This window comes from Lagenorhynchus albirostris, chromosome 19 (genome assembly GCF_949774975.1).
Source record: "Lagenorhynchus albirostris chromosome 19, mLagAlb1.1, whole genome shotgun sequence".
Taxonomy (NCBI): Eukaryota; Metazoa; Chordata; class Mammalia; order Artiodactyla; family Delphinidae; genus Lagenorhynchus; species Lagenorhynchus albirostris.
The window spans coordinates 6,035,090-6,058,544 of record NC_083113.1 but is presented as its reverse complement, the minus strand read 5'-3'; the positions used below and the strand labels follow the sequence as shown (position 1 = coordinate 6,058,544).

The 23,455-nt window shown below is 41.3% G+C and overlaps 1 pseudogene; it reads left to right on the top strand.

Moving 5' to 3' along the window:
• Positions 1-5,990: 5,990 nt before the first annotated feature.
• Positions 5,991-22,506, top strand: LOC132510218 (zinc finger protein 677-like; annotated as a pseudogene).
• Positions 22,507-23,455: the final 949 nt, after the last annotated feature.

Below are 23,455 nucleotides of genomic sequence, written 5' to 3'. Positions count from 1 at the left end.
ATCGGGGTTTGGATGCCAGTTTCTTTTATAGAAAAGAGAGGCAGAGGAGGTGGGGAAGTAAAGTAAAAAGGCCATAAGTCTTGCGAATATCTCCTGGAATGGCCAGCCTTGGGCAGGGGGTGTGTTAATTTCTTCTTTCTTGCAGCCATTCACAGGTGGACAGGGTCAGGGTGCTTCCCTGAACAAAGGCACTTTGGTTTAACATTCAGGCAGATGGGTAGGGTTCCCTGAGGTAGGCCGTTGTGTATAGACAGTATCCTTTTAGTGAACAAAGGCAACAGGAAGCAAAGGTTAAAGTAAAAGAAACAGATCCAACATGGAGTCAGGATTGACTCTTCCCTGTTACAAACTGAATGAAATTTTAAGGGTGGATAACAAAGATCACAAGATTCCAGCTATAGTTTTTGACAAGGAGACAATCTCCATTGCCAGATATCTAGAAGCCATTCTCAGTGATTGGTATTCACATTCAGAGTCAGTGAATTCTGCAGAGAAAATAAGATTTGTGCTACTCATACCATGACAACTGATACCAGATATCCTCCAGTTAGAATTTGATCCTGACCAAAAATAAGATGTTTTCCTTGGATAAGTGATCTTAATTTTCATTTGTATTATCTTTTCTCTCACAGTTCCAAGTAAGAGTCACTGATATTAAGGCTTTATGCCCAAAAACTTACTGAATTTTCATGTCTGAAAAAAGCACTGACGTTTACTTTCATTTCACAAATGAAGGATTTTAGGGCAAAGACAGATTTAGACCCATTCAGTTCCATCCCAGCAAGTGACTGAATCAGGAATTGAGTCCATGTTGTCCAGCTTTAAAAACAAATCTTTTAATCAAGTTGCTACACTAACAAGGCTAATTATGTCTATCCTTCAACTATTCAACATCTGTGTTTAATTTTGCAACTCTTGCCTTTTTTTTTTTTTTTTGCGGTATGCGGGCCTCTCACTGTTGTGGCCTCTCCCGTCGCGGAGCACAGGCTCCGGACGCGCAGGCTCAGTGGCCATGGCACACTGGCCCAGCCGCTCCGTGGCATGTGGGATCTTCCCGGACCGGGGCACGAATCCGTGTCCCCTGCATCGGCAGGCGGACTCTCAACCACTGCGCCACCAGGGAAGCCCCTGCATGCGGATTTTATACCTTGAAAATTTTCTGAATTCATTCGTTTGTTATATCAGGGTGTTTTTTGCGGAATCTAATGGATTTTCTACTATTAGATTATGCTGGCTCTAAGCAGAGATATTTCTGCTTCTCCTTTTCCTAATTACCCAATTTCCTAATTACCTTTTATTTATTTTCTTGCCTGTTTGTCTTGCTGGAACTTCCTGTTATGTGTTCTTTTTATTTATTTATTTTTTTGGTTGAGTTGGGTCTTTATTGCTGCGTGCGGGCTTTCTCTAGTTGCGGCGAGCGGGGGCTACTCTTCATTGCAGTGCGCAGGCTTCTCATTGTAGTGGCTTCTCTTGTTGCGGAGCATGGGCTCTAGGTGCGCGGGCCTCAGTAGTTGTGGCACGCGTGCTCTAGAGTGCAGGCTCAGTAGTTGTGGTGCACTGGCTTAGTTTAGTTGCTCCGTGGCATGTGGGATCTTCGAGACCAGGGCTCGAACCCGTGTCCCCTGCATTGGTAGGCAGATTCTTAACCACTTCACCACCAGGGAAGTCCCCTATTATGTGTTTTATAGAAATAATGAGAGCAGGTGTCTTGTTTTGTTCCTGATCTTAGAGGAAAAGTTTTCAGGCTTTCACTGAGTGTGATGTCAGTTTCAGGCTTTTTAATATATGTTCTTTTTTGTTCTGAGCTAGTTTTTTTTTTTCTGTTTTTAGTCTATGATTGTTTTTGTCATAAAGGCTTTTAACTAGTCAAATCCTTTTCTGCATCAATTGAGATGGCCATTTTTTTTTTCCTGTTATTTTATTTATTTATTTATTTTTTGGTATGCGGGCCTCTCACTGTTGTGGCCTCTCCCGTTGCGGAGCACAGGCTCTGGACGTGCAGGCTCAGCGGCCATGGCTTACGGGCCCAGCCCCTCCGCGGCGTGCAGGATCTTCCCGGACCGGGGCATGAACCCGTGTCCCCTGCATCGGCAGGCGGACTCTCAACCACTGCACCACCAGGGAAGCCCTCATTCTTTTGATGTAATTATAATGAATTATTTCCATATGTTGAACCATCCTTGCATGCGAAGAATATGTCCTCCTTGGTCATGTTGAATAATCCATTTAATGTGCTGTCAAATTACGTTTAATATTGCTTTATTGATAATTTTTGTGTAAGTATTCATTAGAGATATTGTACTCTGGTTTTCTTGTAGTGTCTTTGTCTCGCTTTGGTATTAAAGTAATTCTGGCACTGTAGATTGAGTTTGGAAGTGTTCCCTCCTATTCAATTTTTTTGGTAGGGTTTGAGGAAGATTTGTCTTGTTTTAAAATATTTGGCAGAACTCTGCAGTGGAACTCTCTGGGTTCCCTTTATTTTTTATTTTTTTTTGCGGTACGCGGGCCTCTCACTGCTGTGGCCTCTCCCGTTGCGGAGCACAGGCTCCGGACGTGCAGGCTCAGCGGCCATGGCTCACGGGCCCAGCCGCTCTGCGGCATGTGGGATCTTCCCGGACCGGGGCACGAACCCGCGTCCCCTGCATCGGCAGGCGGACTCTCAACCACTGCGCCACCAGGGAAGCCCCTTTATTTTTGATTAGTGATTTTCAATTAGTGTTCTTCATGACTCAGTCTTGGTAGGTTGCGTATTTCTAGGAATTTATGCATTTCTTCTAGGTTATTCAACATTTTGGCCTATAACTCTTTGTAGTATTCTCTTCTAGTTCTTTTTATTTCTGTAGAATCAGTTGTAATCAGTCCCCTCTTTCATTTCTGATTTTAGTTATTCAGTCTCCAAGACCCCCTTCAATGAGGATTTTATTCAGTTGCTTTAGCAGCAGTCATGGGTCGGTTAGGGTCTCAGACCGCTAGTCTTTTCCACACACTCAAACTGTGCCTGATGAATTATTCCTCCTTCATGTATGGTATTGTCCTTGGACTGCAGCCCCAGACATGCCCACCTACCCAGATTCCTGATACACCTAACTATACAGAATCTGTCTCTCAGTCTGAAATAGAAAACACTTACAAACTGCTTCCTGCTGCCCAAACTGAGCTCAATATAATGATCAAAACAGCCGAAGCATGTGTGTGAGGGAGGATGCCAGAGCCTGGGATATGGTGTAGTGTTCCTATGACCTCATCTCCTCAAAGAATTTCAATCATCTTTTCACCTTTTTTAAAAAAATATTTATTTGGCTGTACCACGTCTTAGTTGCGGCATGCAGGATCTTTTTCTTGTGGCATGTGGGATCTAGTTCCCTGACCAGGGATTGAACCCAGGTCCCCTGCATTGGGAGTGCGGAGTCTTAACCACTGGACCACCAGGGAAGTCCCAATCGTCTTTTCAACTTGAGTGGCAATGGTGATTCACACTTGAGCATAGGAGCTGGGAATAGTTTTGAAAAACTTAAATTTCTTGAATCTATTAGGAATTTCTAGTGAGCATATCCAAAAGGGGAGAAATTCTTCCTTTTCCATTATTCCTGGTGGCAGACAGGGTATCATGTGGACGGAGGAGGAAATACTGAGGTCTGAGCCATGGAAGACCCACAGAGCAGCACATGTGTCTCAGTGGATTCCCTGCCTCCCTGAGAATTTCCTTTACCCCAAATCTAACGCTTTCTGAAATCTCTGAGGACCCCTGAAATACCACCATTTATGGGCAAACAAATGGAATCACACAATCAAGGACTTTCAATTTTTAAATTTTTCAGTAAGTTCAATGAATTTTTAATTAGCACAAAAGAAAGACAGTCAATAATTGAGATTAGACAATATTTGCCCCATTTCTCCAAATCAATACAAATCAACTGCGAAGCCTAGATGAAATGGACATTTTCTACGAAAATATATTCTACCAGTATTGACTCCAGTAGAAATAGGAGTCTAAACAAATGAATATCCATAGAGGTAAGGGAGAGTTTTATGAGTCCCATACAAATAAAAGCACCAGGGTCAGATTAGCAGGTAGATTCTTCCATTCTTTTAGAGAACAGATAAGCTAATGCTATGTACTCAATTCAAGCCTTAAAGAGGAAGTACAATTTCCAAATAGTTTACATAAATCAAATAAAATGCTGATACTCAAATGTCCTAAAGTTTGTACCAAAAAGAATACTATGGAAAGATCTCACAGCTGCGTACAGATGGCAATATTTAAAATAAAATATAGCAAAATAATAGATGACTGTGCATTTTATGTCTGGAATTCAAGCATGATTCAGTGTTTGGAAATCCATTAATATAGTACATCGTAGTAGTGGTTATAAAGAGAAATCAGAGGATCTTACTCATAGTTACAAAAACATCTATTTGGAAGAATTGAACTTGTACGTATGTTAACTTAAACTCAACACTGGGAATTGATGCATTTTTTCTAACATGTCAAAATGAAGTGATTATGTTGCTCTTTGGGAAGCACTAGAGTTATTCCACTAAGGTTAGAAAACCACACTAAAAAAAGCATATGATCACCTGTTCAATTCATTTCTCATGTGTTGGAGGTTTAGCCAGGGCGATTTAAAATGGCATGAGAATGGGAAAGAAAAATATAAAACTATGTTTGCAGATCATGCAATCATACATCTGGAAACACAAAGGAATTGATAGAAAATCTACAAAAGATAAGTCAGGAAGATCATATAAATATACAAAAACAGTAGCTTTCATAGGTGCAAAAAAGAATCATTTTACAAGTTATAGTGCAAGAAACTTTAATTAGAAAAGCATAACCAGAAATGAAATAAACTAATTGGGAGTAAATCTAACAAACTTTTTAAACCTATGTGAAGAAAACTATAAAACATTCCTGAAATATATGAAAGCGGATATAAACAAATGGAAAATCACATCACATTCCTGGGTAAAAAATTCAGTATTATAACAAGGTCAATTCTCCTTAAGCTAATTTATAAACTTAACCTGTTCCCGATATAGACACTCAGTTTCTGAAGCTAGCAATGTTATCGAGAAAATCTTACAGAATAAAGAACAAGTAAGAATAGCCACAAAAGAGAAGTAAAAAAGAGTGGCTATCCGTAGGAGACCTGTTTATTCATGACTGGTAGATCAATGAAGTTAAAAATTCAGAAATATGCCAAAGTGCGTAACAAAAGTTAATAAGTAGCAAAACCTACAGTGGAGATACTAGTATTCGGGAAATGGAAATTCCTATCAGAATGACAAGAAATGGATTTATTTGTCACATCCTATAGTCAGACAAAGGTCAAAGTAAAAAATAATTAAAATATGGTTGAATTATTTAATAAGGCTTGATTCTCAAGCACCTGAGTGCAGCCAACTCCTTGCTCACAGTCTCCAAAGGAGTCCCTCATACAATGACACATTTGGGGTTGAAAATTTTCCTCTGATTTTTTTTTCCGTGCTGCCGGGCTTGCGGGATCTCAGTTCCCCGACCAGAGACTGAAACCCGCCGGACAGTGAAAGTCCAGAATCCTAACCACTAGGCCACAGGGAAATTCTGATATTTGATGCCTCCAAGTGAATGGGGAACACAAGAAAAAGTTATGCTCTGAAGGGAAGTAAGTATAAAATTGCACATTCCGCACAGGCACAATTTTGTATTTCCTGTCACACTCCAGTTTCCATCACCTACTCTAAAACTCAGGCTGTCGCTTAATTGAAATAAGTTGTAACTGCTCTGCACCTAACCTGGGTCCAGAGGACACCAGACACGTTCAAAGGATCCGAAGTAGAGAAGCAGAGCCTCTCAGGAGAGAAGAGGAACAGACCAGAATCTCCCAGGAGCGGGTCCGAGGGCCAGACCCGGCGTCCGCAGGGCGGCACCACCAGAGACACGGCCTCCACCCTCCGGAGCGTCCGAGATGCGCCCCTAGGCGGCTACGCCCCCTGCCCCGGTGGTGCGCATGCGCACGCGCAATTACCTAGGGACGTGGAAGCGGATCCTGCGGTCAGACTGGCGCCCGCGGGTGAGTGAGCCGGTTTTTTGGTTCGTAAGTGCGCTATGCGATCTCCAAGCCCCGCTTCTGCATACCTGGGTTTCGAGGGTGTCCCAGCAAATTAAAACCCCTGAAGACGCTCGTCTCTCTCGCTCTGAGTCCGCCCCCTTCGCCTGTCGCGGCGTCGCCAGAAGACTCGGTTCGGTCCTGGGAGTCTGGGTCCGGTTCCGGTTAAATTCGTTCTGACGCAGGTACCGGCCCCAACTTTTTGCCTTCAGTCCGTAGAGACACTGACCTCCTGCAGCGACGTTTTCCTAGTCTGACTCCCTTTCTCAAACCTTTGTATGACTCCCGGCTCCCCTCCTTCTCCCCCCGCCCCCCCGCCCCATTCCGTTAAGTCCTCACTCAGGAGGTGGATCGCCCTTGACCTCCCTCCAGGGAGAGCAGAGACGGAATACAAAGGCAGACGTATATGCAGTTAGTGAGGCATCAGAACGTTTGGGGAGAAAGAACGACAGGAATTGCAACAGAGATTTCAACAGAGCGAGGCCTAACAGTCTGAGAGGAAGAATAGAGAGGGAGGGAAACAAAATGATGCGTATGAACAGAGAGGAGGAAACACAGAAATGGACACAAAAGGAGAGGAGAGAAACAGAGGACCCAGGGAGACATATACAGGAAACAAAGCGCGTGGTGGTGGAGAAAGCGGGAACCCAAACCCAGGTGAGTATTGAGTTGATTAAATATGGAATATTAAGTTGTGAAATACTAAGTGGTGTCTCTAAGCTAATCTCTTTAACATTTTTTGACATGTTTAAATTATGCAGAAGAGAATGACAGTTGCAAAAGCAGGTGTTTGAGGCGTCTGCATTTTCTAATCATTGCTTCAGATGATAACTCCATTTGCAAGCCCCGTTCTTCCAGAGGGCGGATTCTTAGGTCAGTCAGTTCAGGGTCATTCTCTTCCCTTCTAAGAAATGGGGGGAAGTATTTGTGCCACCACACCGTGCTTTTGTACTGTTGCCTTACTATGGCTCATGTCAATCTTTTTAAGATTTGATATATCCTCACACTTGTTTTAACTTTAATCTCAGAAGCGATTGGGTATGTTTTAAATGTCCAAATTATTTTCACTCTAAATTTCATTGTTCAGATTATGAGGTTTATACGCTTTCTACTGTATCCTGTATTGGAACTATTCTTTGATGTCTGCTAAATAACTTCACTATGCATGTGGTAAGGGTGGTGATCGTCTTTTAACACTCAAAACCTAGTTTAACCAGTTAGTTTAGTACTCAGCAGCTTCTTTCTTCTCTCAGGTGATCTGCTCAATTAGTGAGCTCTGAGTTTAAGTGTCCAACTAAGTAGATTATCCCCCCAAGTCCCCTTTGTCCTTTCTGTGCAGATGTTAACTGATGGGCTGGATTTGTTACTGACCTGGGTTCTTGGACTCTAATCAGTAGAAATTGATAACAGGCCAGACGAAGAATTCAGGCAAAGCTTTATTGGGACTCGTGCTGCAGCACAAGTGAGCGAGAACAAGAAACAGGTGCCCTTGCTCGCCCCCTGATGGGGGGTGGTGGTTTTGCTCTCAGCACCTCAGAAGTGGCAGTTGGGTTTTGGCCTTTTTGTTTCTTATTGTTCATAAGCTGTTTGCCCAAGCTGTGCATGTATGCAGTTATTTTTAGTGCCTTATGGCTTCTTTGTATTCTGTGTTCAGGACACAGCTGTCCAGGTGCAGGCACTGTAGTCAGGGGCCCCAGGTTCCAGCCTTTTCTAGATTGATGTGAAACTTTGTTCCCACAGAACCCATGTGTTCATGATGAAGAGATTGTTAGGGCTTATCTCCACAGGTGACCCTCTTTCTTGTTTTTCTGGAGGAATAACTATTTGTAATTTCATATTTTTTGACTATAACGTTTTCTGGAAAAGAGGAATTAAATGTTTGAATTTGATCAAACCATGAAAGAGAAGCTTCTCTTGGTCAGGAATATGAAAGGTAATCTGGAATTAGGACAAACTTTTTCTATTTAAACCTATCCAGGCTGCCACTTCCACCTAGTTCTGTTCATTCAACTCAGACTTCTTCAGGGTAACTTGGTAAAATTACTCCCCCTCCGAGCCTCAGTGTACCCACCTGTGACATGGAGAAGATAGAGGAGAGCAGTTTGCCTGGTTATAATTGAAATTTTAAACATATTCCAGTCCTCCAGCAATTATGGAAAATGCTTAAAAAAGAGGCCAGGGGCATAGGCCCAGAGATGGAGGCATACCTTTTTCTCAGCTTGTCTGTATCAGGAGTAAATCATAAGTTTGATTGCATCATCTCTTGGCATTAAATCTTTTATGGATTCCCATCACCCTCGGGACAAATTGTTCAATATCGCTCCAGCAGGGAGCTCTGGAGCTGGGGTGGCCCCTCCAGAGTTGCTCCCAGTTAACAACAGGGACAAGCTTCCACATCCTGTGCCGACCGGTCGCCGGACGCTGGCTGCCTCCGGAAGAGCAGGACTTGGAGGAGGCACTGTCCTTTGGATTAGTGCCAGGTGGACAAAGGAGGGAGCAGTTGCAGTCAAGTGGGCGTTTTGGCAGCAAGGAGGGCTTCCTGAAGAAGTGGATGACAAGCTCACTAATTGATCTTCGTGTAGGAGTTTATTGTCCCTGTATCCCTCGTGTTAACAGCTGGCAGCAAAGGACTGTCTTTCCCCCACGTTAAGGTTCTCCTTCTGGTAGCTTTGTGGCGGATGCCAGAAGGGGGGTATGTTGGTTGTAAGCATTAAACAGCGTATTTCGCTCCCACAGAGTCATCTTACCTGAAGAATCTAACAAGAAATTCAGAGGAGGAGGAAAGAAGAAGGAATGGAGCTTTCACAGGTAAAAGTCGTATTCTTTGTTGATTTGTTCTCTCCTTCCTAAAATGACACAGTTTGGGCTCATTAATCTTCTCTGTCTCTGAAATGTCCGATTTACTCACACACAGGGCCTTCCCTCAGTCTCCTCTCACCTCCCTGCAGATTCCATGTCACTGTGACCCAGTGAAAGGGGAACTTGGGCAGAGCCCCCTTTCAGGTGGTCACCCCGTGAAAGGTTTTATGCTCAGGCGTGGATTGGAGATGGGGAGTCGGCTCTGTGGTGTCAGTGAGGTAGGGCGTGAGGATTGTGTAGTGCACCCTTCTGAGTGCCCCTTCATCTCCACGTAAACCAGGATGAAAGCGACTACATATGTAAGTGATGTACTACTGTGCACAGATACCTGAGGAGGTCTGGGAAGGAAGACTGATATGGGGAAACTTGCTTTGTCAGATTTTATAAGTGTGTTGGAAGTTAAAGAAGTCAGTCAGTGTGTGTCTGGCTCTAAAATATGAACACTTTAAAATAGAATGGGAAGTTTCGAAACAGACCTAAGGAATGGGTAGGGTGTCATCTAACAATAAGCGTTCTTTAAATTATTTACAAAACATTCATCTCACAGAGCCTGTAGTGTTCACATAGGGACTCTCATGCAGCAGGTGTTTTAGATAAAAATGGTTATAATTTAGTCAAGACATAAGAGCAGAACTTTCTGTCATCAGAAAGGCTGGAGGCGAATTATAATTTTACTAGTTCTTGTTCAGTGTTATTTTTTTGTATTAAACATCTCATGTATATATTTTCATGGTTCAGCGACACACAGCGATGCAGTTTAGAGACTAAGAAGTAAAATATCCCCTTCCCTGTCGCATCTTACACTGTCACTTACTGTCTCCATCAGAAACCACTGTTAATCCCCACTGCAAATCTTACAAAAATGCATTTATATATGGTAGTGTGATTTTAGAAAGTACTCCTTAATAAAATTTTGTTATGGTATTTTATTCTGCACATTTAAATGTTTACATACCATATATCTTAGACTTGTTTTCGTGTTAATACACTTAGAGTTGACTTTCTTTTTTTGTATCCTCATGGAGCATTTTCTTAATGAAGACACATTGGTCCTGTACAGTTTTTACTGTGATAAAATAAAAGGTCACAGTGGCTGCTTCTGAGCATGCCGACTTTACTACAGATTTCTAAGAATTTCTCCAGAATCGGAAGCTTGAGCATGATTATCGGGTTAATGATGGTGTTCATAAGGAAGCACAGACACTACAGTTACTAAACAGGATTTTAAATCAACTGTCTTAAATGTACTAAGAGACTTAAGGGAAACCATGGAGAACGAACTAAAGGAAAGTAGGAGAACATTGTGTCAAGAAACAGAAAACATCAATAAAGAGATAGAGTTAGAAATTCTAGAGCTGAAAAGTACCAAAACTGAAATTTGTCAACAGCAGATTCTAGAGCTCAAAAGTACCAACAGCAGATTGACAATCAGAATAAACAGTTAGTGAACTTGGGGCTTCCCTGGTGGCGCAGTGGTTAAGAATCCACCTGCCAGTGCAGGAGACACAGGTTTGAGTCCTGGTCTGGGAAGAGCCCACATGCTGTGGAGCAGCTAAGCCCATGTGCCACAACTACTGAAGCCCGTGCGCCACAACTGCTGAAGCCCACGGGCCTAGAGCCGGTGCTCCGCAGCAAGAGAAGCCACTGCAATGAGAAGCCTGTGCACCGCAACCAAGAGTAGCCCCCGCTCTCCGCAACTAGAGAAAGCCTGTGCACAGCAACAACGACCCAATGCAGCCGAAAATAAAATAAAATAAATAAATTAAAAAAAAAAGAACTAGTGAACTTGAACATAGGTTAATTGGAATTATCCACTGTAAACAGAAGAAAGGTGAACTCCTTTACCTCCTATACCTCAAGAACACCTGTACCTCAAGAACCGAAATACAAAGAATCTAATTATAAAATAGAGGACTTTAATAGACCTTTCTTCATAGAAGATATAGAAGTAATCAACAAGCAAATGAAAAGATGTTCAACGAAATTCGTAAAATGCAAAATCAAAACCACCATGAGATATCATTTTACACACGATAGGATGCCTATAATAAAACAGAAAAGAACAAGTTTTGGTAAAGATGTAGAGAAGTTAGAATCCTGATACATTGCTGGTAAAATGTTGTAGCCACTGTGGAAAACAAAACCATGTGACCTAGTGATTCCACTCCAAGATAAATACCAAAAAGAATTGAGAACACGTATTCAAACACATACTTCTACGTGAAACTTCCAGCAGCACTATTAATATTAGAGAAAAGGTGGTTATAACCCAAATGTCCATCAAAGGATGAGTGAATAATCTGTGGTTTACTCATACATTGGAATATTACTCGGCCTTGAAAAGGAAAGCAGTACTGATACCTAACTATAGCATGGCTGAGCCAAAAAAATTATTCACAGTGAAAGAAACCAGACAAAAGGTCACATTTTATACCATCCCAGTTACATGGAAATATCCCAAACAGGTACATCCACTGAGACATTGCATTACTGGTGTCCAGGGACTGAGGCAAATGGGGGAGAAAGAAGCAACTGCTTAATGGGTAAAGGATTTCCTTTGGGGATGATTGAAATATTTTTGAACAAGAAAGATGATGTTTGTTCAACGTTATAAATGTACTAAGTGCCACTGAATGGTACTTTAAAAATGGTTGACTTTATGTTATATGCATTTCACCTCGGTTACATAAAGAGAAGCGTAACTTGCTCAAAATTATCTTACATGGATCAGTCAGAACATTCACCCCAGACAAGTCAGTCCTTACACGTGTCTGTTTCTGTAAGTTTGTGTGAAACTCAGAAATCTCTCCTTGTCCACTTGGTGAAATGTGCTTTCCTTTCAGGGACTGTTTACGTCCAAGGATGTGGCCATCGAATTCTCTCAGGAGGAGTGGGAATGCCTGGACCCTGCTCAGAGGACCTCGTACAGGGACGTGATGCTGGAGACCTACAGGAACCTGCTCTCCCTGAGTGAGGATAACTTCTCTCTGGAAGTCGGTAACTATGGGAGTACCTAACATGCTTTTGGATATATTTCCAGAAGTGGTATTGCTGGGTGATATAGTAGTTCTATTTTTAGTTTTTTGAGGAACCTCCATACTGTTTTCCACAGTGGCTGCACCAATTTACATTCCCACCAACATTATAGGAGGGTTCCCTTTTCTCCACATCCTCACCAGCATTTGTTATTTGTGTTCTTTTTGATGATAGCCATTCTGACAGATGTGAGGTGATATCTCATTGTGGTTTTGCTTTGCATTTCCCTGGTGGTTAGCCATGTTGAGCATCTTTTCATGTGCTCATCAGCCATCTTCACTTCCTCTTTGGAAAAATGTCTACTCAGTTCTTATGCTCATTTTTTAATTGAGTTTTATGTTTTTCTTATGTTAAGTTGTATAAGCTGTTTATATATGTTGGATATTATCCCTTATTGGTCATATAACTTGCAAATATTTTGTCCCATTTAGTAGGTTGTCTTTTCATTTTGTTTATGGTTTCCTTTGGTATGCAAAAGCTTTTAAGTTTAATTAGGTCCCTTTGGTTATTTTTGCTTTTATTTCCATTACTTTAGAAGACAGATCCAAAAAAATATTGCTGCAATTTTTCAAAGAGTGTTCTGCCTGTGTTTTCCTCTAGGATTTTTATGGTTTATGGTCTAATATTTAGGTCTTTAATCCATTGTGTGTTTATTTTTGTATATGGTATTAGAGAATGTCCTAATTTCTTTATTTTACATATAGCTGTTCAGTTTGACCACCACTTATTGAAGAGACTGTCTTTTCTCCATTGTATATTCTTCCCTCCTTTGTCATACGTCAAAGTCCATATTTATGTTAGAGTTCACTCTCGCTGTTGTATATTCTATAGGTTTAGACATATACTGACATGTTTGTAGCATAATAGTACCATAAAAGGTAATTTCATTATTTAAAAATACTCTGCTCTACCTATTCATCTCTCCCTTCCTCCCAAAGTGCAGTTGCTTGGTTATGTGGTAATTTTCTGTTTAATCTTTTGAGAAACCCCCAGACTGTTTTCCAAAGCAGCTGCACCATTTGACGTTTCCACCAGGAGTGAGTGTATGAATTTTTCAGTTTCTCCACATCTTCACCAACACTTGTTATTGTCTCTTTGATTACAGCCATTTAAGGGGTGTGGAGCTGTATCTCATTCTGGTTTTGATTTGCATTTCCCTATTGAATAATTATGTTAAACATCTGTTTTTTGTGTGTTTATTGGATATTTTTCTATATTCTTTGGAGAAATATCTGCTCAGATCCTTTGTCCATTTTTAAATTGGGCTATTTGTCTTTCTACTGAGTGTAAAAAGTTCTTTATATCTTCGAAATATAAGTGCCTTGTCAGATATATATACGTATATATATATATGGTTGGCAAGTATTTTTTATATTCTGTATGTTTCCTGTTCACTTTTAGGGTGCAGAGGTTTAAAGGCTGCAGGAGATATTATTTATTTAGATTTTTTTTTGTATACGAGGTTTCTGTAGTATCCACAGTTAACAGTCCCAAAATGGATTTTCATGACTGGGAGGCCTTCAGGTTAGCCATATGAATTCCTGAGTCTTAACTTTCTGGGATGAAAGGTGCTTAGGCCCACTTGGGAGTGCTTTCTCTTCAACTAATATCAACCTTACCTGCAGCCTCTGAGAACTGTGTTTGCAGAAATAATCATGTTGGTCACAACACCCATGCTGCTCTCCTTAGATCCCGCCATGGCTACTCTCTACTGGCCACATTCATCTTGGCTTTACACTTCCTGTTTACAAAAGTAATTTTCAACATATAATACCTATTTTGACCAAGATAAAAATGTTTCACTCCCAGAAACCTTGGTCTAGGGGGCACAGTGTCACCTCATTTGACAGGAAAGCCACCTTCCATTGACTTAATCCTTTGGGAAAGATGATAGTGTCTTAGTTGATCCTTTTCCTAATATCTGTCTAATAAAGTGGAGCTAAAGTGTATTTGTTTCTTTTTTGTCCATCCTGGCTTGTTACCAGGATGCATTTAGTAGGAAAATTCATGATGGTGAATAATGCCAAAAAGTGAAAATTCAAAAATTAGATGTAGTTTGCTTTAAATACAGCACTGGTTATTGATATCTGTAATTAGCTTTTCTGTAAAAAACAAACAAAAATGCATCATTTATTATAAATACGTTTTTTGAATTCCTAGGGTATAGAAAATAGAAAGCAGCACATTAACAACTTTTTAAAAACTGTTTGATCCCCTTTGTCCATTTTTCCCAACCTCCCCACCCCACGCCTTAGTTAACTACAAATCTGTTCTGTGTCTTTAGGTTTTTTGTTTTTGTTTTTTAAGATTACACATGTAAGAGAAATCTTAAGGTATTTGTCTTTCTGCATGTCACTTCAGGTAGCATAATGCCCTTCATGTTGTCACACATGTCAAGATTTCATTCTTTTTTTTTTTTGCGGTGCGCGGGCCTCTCACCGTTGTGGCCTCTCCCGTTGCGGAGCACAGGCTCCGGACGCGCAGGCTCAGCGGCCATGGCTCACGGGCCCAGCCGCTTCACGGCATGTGGGATCTTCCTGGACCGGGGCACGAACCCGTGTCCCCTGCATCGGCAGGCGGACTCTCAACCACTGTGCCACCAGGGAAGCCCAAGATTTCATTCTTTTTAATGGCTGAATAATATTACATTGTGTATAGATACACATCTCACAGTTTCTTTATCCATTTATTTTTTTATGGACACTTAGGTTGTTTACTCATCTGTTGTAAATAATGCTGCAGTGGGACTTCCTCGTGGTCCAGTGGTTAAGACTCAGTGCTCCCAATGCAGGTGACCTGGGTTCAATCCCTGGTCAGGGAACTAGATCCCGCATGCTGCAACTAAAGGAGCCCGCATGCTCACAACGCAAGATCCCACATGCCACAACGAAGGTCCCGCGTGCTGCATCTAAGACCCGGCGTAGCCAAATAAATATTTTTTTTAAAATGCTGCAGTGGGGCTTCCCTGGTGGCGCAGTGGTTGAGAGTCCGCCTGCCGATGCAGGGGACACGGGTTCGTGCCCCGGTCCGGGAAGATCCCACATGCCGCAGAGCGGCTAGGCCCGTGAGCCATGGCCACTGAGCCTGCGCGTCCGGAGCCTGTGCTCCGCAACAGGAGAGGCCACAACAGTGAGAGGCCCGTGTACCGCAAAAAAAAAAAAAAAAAAAAAAAAAAAATGCTGCAATGAACCAGGAGATGCATATATCTTTTTAAGATAGTGTTTTCATTTTCTTCATGTAAATACCCAGAAGTGGAATTGCTGGATATTATGTTAGTTCTGTTTTATTTATTTGAGGAACATCTGTATTGTTTTCCATGGTGTCTGTACCGATTTACATTCCCACTAACGGAGCACAAGGGTTCCCTTTTCTCCACATCCTTGCCAGCACTTGTTATTTCTTATCTTTTTTTTTTTTTTAAAATAAAAGTCATTCTAAGAATTGTGAGGTGATATCTCATTGTGGTTTTAATTTTCATTCCCCTGATGATGAATGAAGTTCAGCGTCTTTTCATGTATCTGTTGGCCATCTGTATGATTTCTTTGGAAGAAAGTCTGTTTGGATCTTCTGCCTAATTTTTAATCAGAATTTTTGTTGTTTTTGTTGTTGAGTTGTGAGTTCTTTATACATTTTAGATATTAAGTCCCTTATCAAATATATGATTTGCAAATATTTTCTCCCAACCTTTAGGTTGCCTTTGCATTTTGTTGATGGATTCCATTGTTGTCCACAAACTTCTTAGATTGATGTAGACCTACTTGTTTATTTTTGTTTCTTTTGCTTTTACTTTTGATTTCAGATTCAAAAAATCATTGACAAGATATCAAGGAGCTTTCTTTGTTTTCTTCTAGAAGTTTGTTTTTCAGGTGTTACACTCAAGTATTTATTTCTGTTTTGAGTTAATTTATGCATATAGTGTAACATAGTGGTCCAGTTTCATTCTTTTGTATGTGCCTTTCAGTTTTCTCAATACTAATTATTGATGACACTGTCCTTTCCCTCTTGCATATTCTTGGCTCCTTTGTTGTGGATTTATTGATTGAATATGCGTGGGTTTATTTCTGGGCTTTCTATTCTCTTCCATTGACTTATGTGTCTGTTTGTTTTGTTTGTTTTTTTTTTTTGCGGTACGCGGGCCTCCCACCTCCGTGGCCTCTCCCGTCGCGGAGCACAGGCTCCGGACGCGCAGGCCCAGCAGCCGTGGCTCACGGGACCAGCCGCTACGCAGCACGTGGGATCCTCCCGGACCGGGGCACGAACCCGCATCCCCCACATGGGCAGGCGGACTCCCAACCACGGCACCACCAGGGAAGCCCCTATGTGTCTGTTTTAAGGCCAATAGCATGCTGTTTTGATTATGATACTTTGTAACATCATTTGAAATCAGGGAATGTGATGTCTTCACCTTTTTTATTCTTTTTCAAGATTGCTTTGGCTATTTGGTGTCTTTCTGGTTCCATACAGATTTTAGGATTATTCGTTCTATTTCATGTGCATGTTTTTGCATGCAGAGAAGTTTTTGGCTCATTTGTGTAACTTCCAGGTGGTGTGATTGCTAGATCATATTTAAGATTATGTTAGTTTTGTAAGAAACCACAGACTCTTCCAAAGTGGCTCTACCATTTGGCATTTTCATCAGTAATGAATGAAAGTTTTTGCTGCTCCACGTCATTTCTAATGTTTGGTGTTTTCCATATTTTGGATTTTGGCCATTGTCATAGGTGTTTAATGGTATCACATTTGTTTTAACACATATTTTCCTCAATTAAATCTATGGCATTTTATAAATAGAGAATTTTTCATATCTTCAGAACATACTTTTAAAATTTAGTTATTGTCTTAGCCACAGAGATAACATTCAATTGACTTGCCAGAGTTTTCTACCAGTAAGTTTTTAAAAAATATTTATTTATTTATTCGGCTGCACTGGGGCTTACTTGCAGCATGCTGGATCTTCATTGCTGTGTGCAAGATCTCCATTGCAGCATGTGGGATCTTTTTACTTGTGGCATGCAGGCTCCTAGCTGCAGCATGGGTGGATCTAGTCCCTGACTTGGGATCGAACCTGGGCCCCCTGCATTGGGAGCATAGAGTCTTAACCACTGGATCACCAGGGAAGTCCCTATAAATAAGTTTTGATTTCTATTTTAATTTCAATGTTTGGGGATTTTTGCTACAAATAATTTATTCTAATAATTATTCTCCCTGTCTAGATTCTTCTTGCACATCATGGTATACTAATATTTAAATATCTCATTTTATTTAAGGAAGTAGGTAATTTTTGTACACTCCATGGTTTCCTCATTATTATCGCTTCTAACACTTATTGTTTCCCAGAAATTTTCTTACATTCTTTGTACTACATATTTCTAGGAAGCCTCTTTTTTCCCAGTTGTCTTTACAGTTTTATCAAAAGTCACCTGGTCCTTGTTGATATACATCCTATTATCGTCCTGTTCTTCAGGCTGTTAATTGGCTGCTTATGTTGTCAACCACATCTCTGCACATAGAACTCTGCCATGGATCAACATGGCACTCGCAGAATTGTTTCTATGCTTAAACCCTGCTGTGAACAACACTTGTCCATACAAATCATTCTGTGCTCTGGGTCATTTAGTAATGCTCCTTCAGGGTACCGTTTTCTGTTGCTGTTTCTGAAGTCAGAATTCATTACTTTTGGGGACTTCCTTGGTGGTGCAGTAGCTAAGAATCCGCCTGCCAATGCAGGGGACGTGGGTTCGATCCCTGGTCCGGGAAGATCCCACATGAGGCAGAGCAACTAAGCCCGTGCACAACTACTGAGCCTGAGCTTTAGAGCCCACGAGCCACAACTGCTGAGCCCGTGTGCCACAACTACTGAAGCCCACACGCCTAGAGCCCATGCTCTGAAACAAGCCACCACAATGAGAAGCCCACACACTGCAATGAAGAGTAGCCCCCGCTTGCCGCAGCTAGAGAAAGCCCGCATGCAGCAACCAAGACCCAACACAGCCAAAAAAATAAATAAATCTATTTTTTTAAAAAATTCATTACTTTTGGATAAGTACATGTTATTTTCTATTGATTCATTATAAGAGTAAATATTATCTATAGTAATAATATAGTAAGAGCACTTCTCACCTGATGTCTGTTTTATGTTTGGGATTGGAATGTTAAAAGATCCAAAGATATGATTTCAAATACTTTAAAAAATTCCTGCAAAAGAGATCTGTTACTTTTATATGACAAAGCTGTTTGCAGTAAAAAACTTCATGCTAAAATTGATATTCTGATTTAAAAATGTATAAGTAGTTTAAAAGTTATTCTTACCAAATATAATCACATCCACAGAGGTTAAACCTTGGCAAAAGCCTCCTGCTAGCTTTGTTTCCACCAGTCAACCTGTCGCCCCTGCCAAGAGATCATCATCCAGCAACCATGATCATCCTCCATTGCTGTACCCTTGAGAGGGTTTTATTGCATCCACATGTGTTCACACAGAGTGAATTCATTCATTCTCCAGGTTTTGCTTTTAGGTCCCGCAAAGAACATTCTTGTACATATCTTCCGGAACAAATAATACATGACTAGGAACGGAATTTGTGGGATACTCAGCTTCATCATGTTTAGAGCAAATATTGGAATAGATGTAAACCTACAGTCTTCCCATAACAGCACTCTCTGTCTTCCTAATATCTTCCACATTTCCTTCATACCAACAATAGAGTTTCCATAGAATGAGTCATGTTTATGCTTCTTGCTACGACAGTTCTTTTCCCAAGGTTAGGCCTTCATCTGCTGCAGTACAGTCCTCTTCCCATAGATTTGCAAGCACAAGCAGTGCTCCCACATTGCCCACTACTTCACTCTTGCTTTGTTAAATCCCAGTCCTGGCCTTCCCTCAGATTTTCGTGGATCTAAGTGAACTCTATTGGTACTTCTTAGTACTGTGTCAATATTTAGCACTTGGGCTCCCCAGTTCCCATAAGACCCCACCCCTCCCCATACCCCACACACTGCGTAAGGAAGGACCCCTACTTGCACACAGTACAGTTTGCTCAGATCAGCGACTCGGTCTGGTCACTGTGTACATCAACATGTGCTGGACGTGACTCCTATCATCTGGGAATGGTAGAACAGTCACAGTATAAGTGACACAACTCACTGCCCTTATCTTCCTAGAAACATTTCTAAGAAACTGGTATTACCTGGGACCTCTTAAAATCTGTACTGCCTGGATGGGCGGTGCTGCTTAATACATATGAACATGTCAATGTTATTCTGCACATCCAGGTTCAAACCTTGGCCTTTGAATTTCCTTTCTGAGTTAGGGATAGATGTGTAAGCATTTTGGGTCCTTTATTTTTATTTATTTAGGCTGCATTGGGTCTTAGTTTTGGCATGTGGGATCTTTGTTGCAGGATGTAGGCTCTTAGTTGTGGCATGCGGACTTCTCACTTGGCGGCCTGCAGACTCAGTTGCAGCATGCGAGATCTCAGTTGCGGCATGTGCACTTCTCAGTTGTGGCATGTGGACTCTTAGTTGTGGCATGCGTGCGGGATCTGGTTCCTCGACTGGGGATCGAACCTGGGTCCCCTGCATTGGGAGCATGACGTCTTACCCACTGGACCACCAGGGAAGTCCCAGTGTCCTTTATTCTTGTTTCTACTTTTTTTTTTTTTTAAGGACATGCCACGTGACATGCAGGATTTTAGTTCCCTGACCAGGGATCGAACGCATGCCCCCTGCATTGGGAGCATGGAGCCTTAACCCCTGGACTGTCAGGGAAGTCCCAGGCGCTTTATTTTTCTATGAAAATGTGTGATAACTTAGCTCAAGAATAATTAATTAATGCTGTTATGGGGTTTGAAATATTGCATGGCATATAGTAAGGGCTGTAAAGTTACCTTTAGTTAATAACATATGTCATTTTTTTGGTCATATTTATTATGAGATTGACCTTGGCTTACATTATATTTTGGCTGTTGTCTTTTTGTAATTTTTTTCCATACAGATGTTCTCTCTGACTTTAGATAACAAAATTTCAAAGCATGGATTATATACTATATATGCATATATTTTTGCCATATAACTATAATTAAGTGATAGTAGGTAGTTGAACTATGTACTGGCTGTTATAGAACTGCAGGCTTGACATCATGATTGAGATTTCAGACAGTTTTCCCTAATTCTTAAATTTCATACATATGTGTGTTGACCTGAAGCTGATGTTTCAAAATTCAGTGCTTATCAAGATATTTTTTAATTTTTCCTATCGTGTGTTCCTTCTGGAATGAAAATTCTTTGTTTTTTTTTTGTTTTTGTTTTGGTGCTTACTCAAATCTTTTAAATTCCAGAGACTATTATTTTGTTTTGTTTTTTTTGTGGTACGCGGGCCTCTCACTGCTGTGGCCTCTCCCGTTGCAGAGCACAGGCTCCGGACGCGCAGGCTCAGCGGCCATGGCTCACGGGCCCAGCCACTCTGTGGCATGTAGGATCTTCCCGGACTGGGGCACGATCCCGTGTCCCCTGCATCGGCAGGCGGACTGCACCACCAGGGAAGCCCCAGAGACTATTATTTTGTATAACGGTGGTTACTTACTAACTTACCTGCTAGATTTATCATGGTTTACAAAAATGTTTTATCAAGTATTGTTTTGATGTACAGATTCGTAAAAATATTTTTTCTTGCATCATATTCATGTTATTAAACATTATTATAAATTTAAGGATTAGGGAAGACAGTCTCAAATCTCAATTTTGATTTTATGCTTCCACTTCTATAAGCCAGTACGTATCAATAGATAAGCTTTCTAATTATGGAGGATCATTTAATTATCCAGTTATCTGGCAAAAAATATGTGTAGTACATTGTGTGTGTGCTTGAAATTTAATTATCTAAGATCAGAGAAAACATTAATATGGGAAAATGTATAAAAAGAAAACTAAAAAAAACTGTATCACAGTAGTGTTTGAAGACCATGCTTGAAGAATTTCTTTGTTCATTGTATTATTTTTTGTATAATTATCTAATTCAACATATTTTCCAACTCTATATAATAGGAAGCCATTCTGCTGGATTTGCAATCAAGGAATTATCACCAAGAGAGGACATTACTAAAGGAGAATTATGTCATCTAGTGACATTAGAAAGAAGTAAAAGTCATGGCATCAAGGATTTTGACCTCAAGGAAGTCTGTGCAGATGTGCAGGAGTGTGAGAGTGAGTGGGGATGTGATGCAAGAAATGACAAAGAAGAACTTTTGACCCATAACAAAAATCTCACTCATGGAGAAGATCACGATAAGAAGTCCTTAATTAATTTTCCTCAGAGTGTTTCTGTAAGAAGTAATGCACGTGAATATTTCACGCACGACAAGCCATTCATAAGAAGTTCGTTAACAACGAAAAATAACGTCAGCATTGCTAGAAACAGAGATCTCAAGTGTTTGGAAAGTAGACCTGGAGTGAGGCTGCAGGCCCAGGCGGCTCAGCTGCAGAGATGTGCAGCTGAGGAGAAAGTGTATGCGTGCGGTCAAGGTGAGAAGCCAGTCAGCAGTGGTTCCTCAGTTTCACCACTTCACAGAGTTCCTCCTAGTGTGGAAAACACTTTGTCACCTGCGCAGCACAGGAGTACACACACTCGAGAAAAATCTTACAGCTGTAATGACTGTGGGAAGGCTTTTAGCAAAAGCTCAAACCTCAGGAATCACAGGAGAATTCATTCTGGACAGAAACCTTACAGATGTAGTGAGTGTGGCAAAGCCTTTAACCACCAGTCACACCTCACAACACATTAGAGAGTGCATACAGGAGAGAAACCTTACAAATGTCATGATTGTGGCAAGGTCTTTAGTCGAAATTCACACCTTGCAAATCATCAGAGAATGCACACTGGGGAGAAACCATATAAATGTCATGAGTGTGGCAAAGCCTTTACCCAGTTTTCACACCTTAGTAGACATCAGAAAATGCATGCTGGGGAGAAACCACACAGATGTTATGAGTGTGGCAAGCATTTTACGCAGCGTTCAAACCTTATGGCACCCCAGAGAATTCATACAGGAGCAAAACCTTTTAAATGTAATAAATGTGATAAGGCTTTTATTGAACGGTCACAACTTTGAGGTCATGAGAGAACTCATACTGGAGAGAAACTTTACAAATGTGATGAGTGTGGCAAAGCCCTTACAAGACATTCATATCTTACTCAACATAAAACAATCCACACTGGAGACAAACCTCACAAATGTAATGAGTGTGGCAAAGCTTACACTCAATTAGCAAGCCTCACCAGGCATCTCAAAATACATACTGAAAACGAACGTAAGCCTCACACATGTGGTAATGCTGTTATTCAAAACTCAAAAGTTTAGGGATCATCCGATTTCATAGTAGAAAGAAACTTTCAAAATAAAACGATTCAGACAAAATTTATGCGTGTATTCAAGCCTTACTCAACATATGGGACTCTATCAGGGAGAAAGAACACATACAGATGGCCAGCAGGTGCATGAAAAGATGCTCAGAATCACTAATCATCAGGGAAGTGCAAATCAAAAGCTCAACGAGGGCTTCCCTGGTGGCACAGTGGTTGAGAGTCCGCCTGCCGATGCAGGGGACACGGGTTCGTGTCCCGGTCCGGGAGGATCCCACATGCCACGGAGCGGCTGGGCCCGTGAGCCATGGCCGCTGAGCCTGCGCGTCCGCGTCCGGAGCCTGTGCTCCGCAACGGGAGAGGCCACAACAGTGAGAGGCCTGTGTACTGCAAAAAAAAAAAAAAAAAGCTCAACGAGATATCACCTCACACCAGTTTCCGATGGCTGTCATCAGAGAGACAATAACAAGCATTGGCAGTGGTGTGAAGGAAAGGGAACCCTGTGCACTGTTAGTGGGATTGTAAATTGGTGCAACATTTATGGAAAACAGTATAGAAGCTCCTCAGAAATTTAAAAAAAAAAAAAAACCAATGAAAACTAACCTGTTATATGAGCCAAGTATTGCCCTTCTGGCTCTTTGCTGGAAGAAACGGAAAACACTAATTTGAGAAGATACCGGCACTTGAATATTCATTGTAGCATTATTTCCAGTAGCCAAGACATGGAAGCAACCTAAGTGTCCATCAATAGATGAATGCTTAGAGGAGATACAGCGTGTGTGACACACACACACACATACACAGAGGAATCTTGCTCAGCCATAAAGAAATCCAGCCATTTGCAACAACATGGATGGATCTAGAGGATATTACACTAAGTGAAATAAGTTAGACATAGAAAGACAAATACTGCGTTATCTACTTATATGTGGAATCTAAGAAAAAAAAACAAAAGAGAATGAAGACAGATTCACAGATATGAAGGACAAATGTGTGGTTGTTGCCAGAAGGAAGGGCGGTGGGGCGGTGGGTAAACTAGGTGAAGGGGATTAAGACGTACAAACCTCTGGGTATTTAGATAAGTCATGGGGATGTCATATCCAACGTTAGGAAC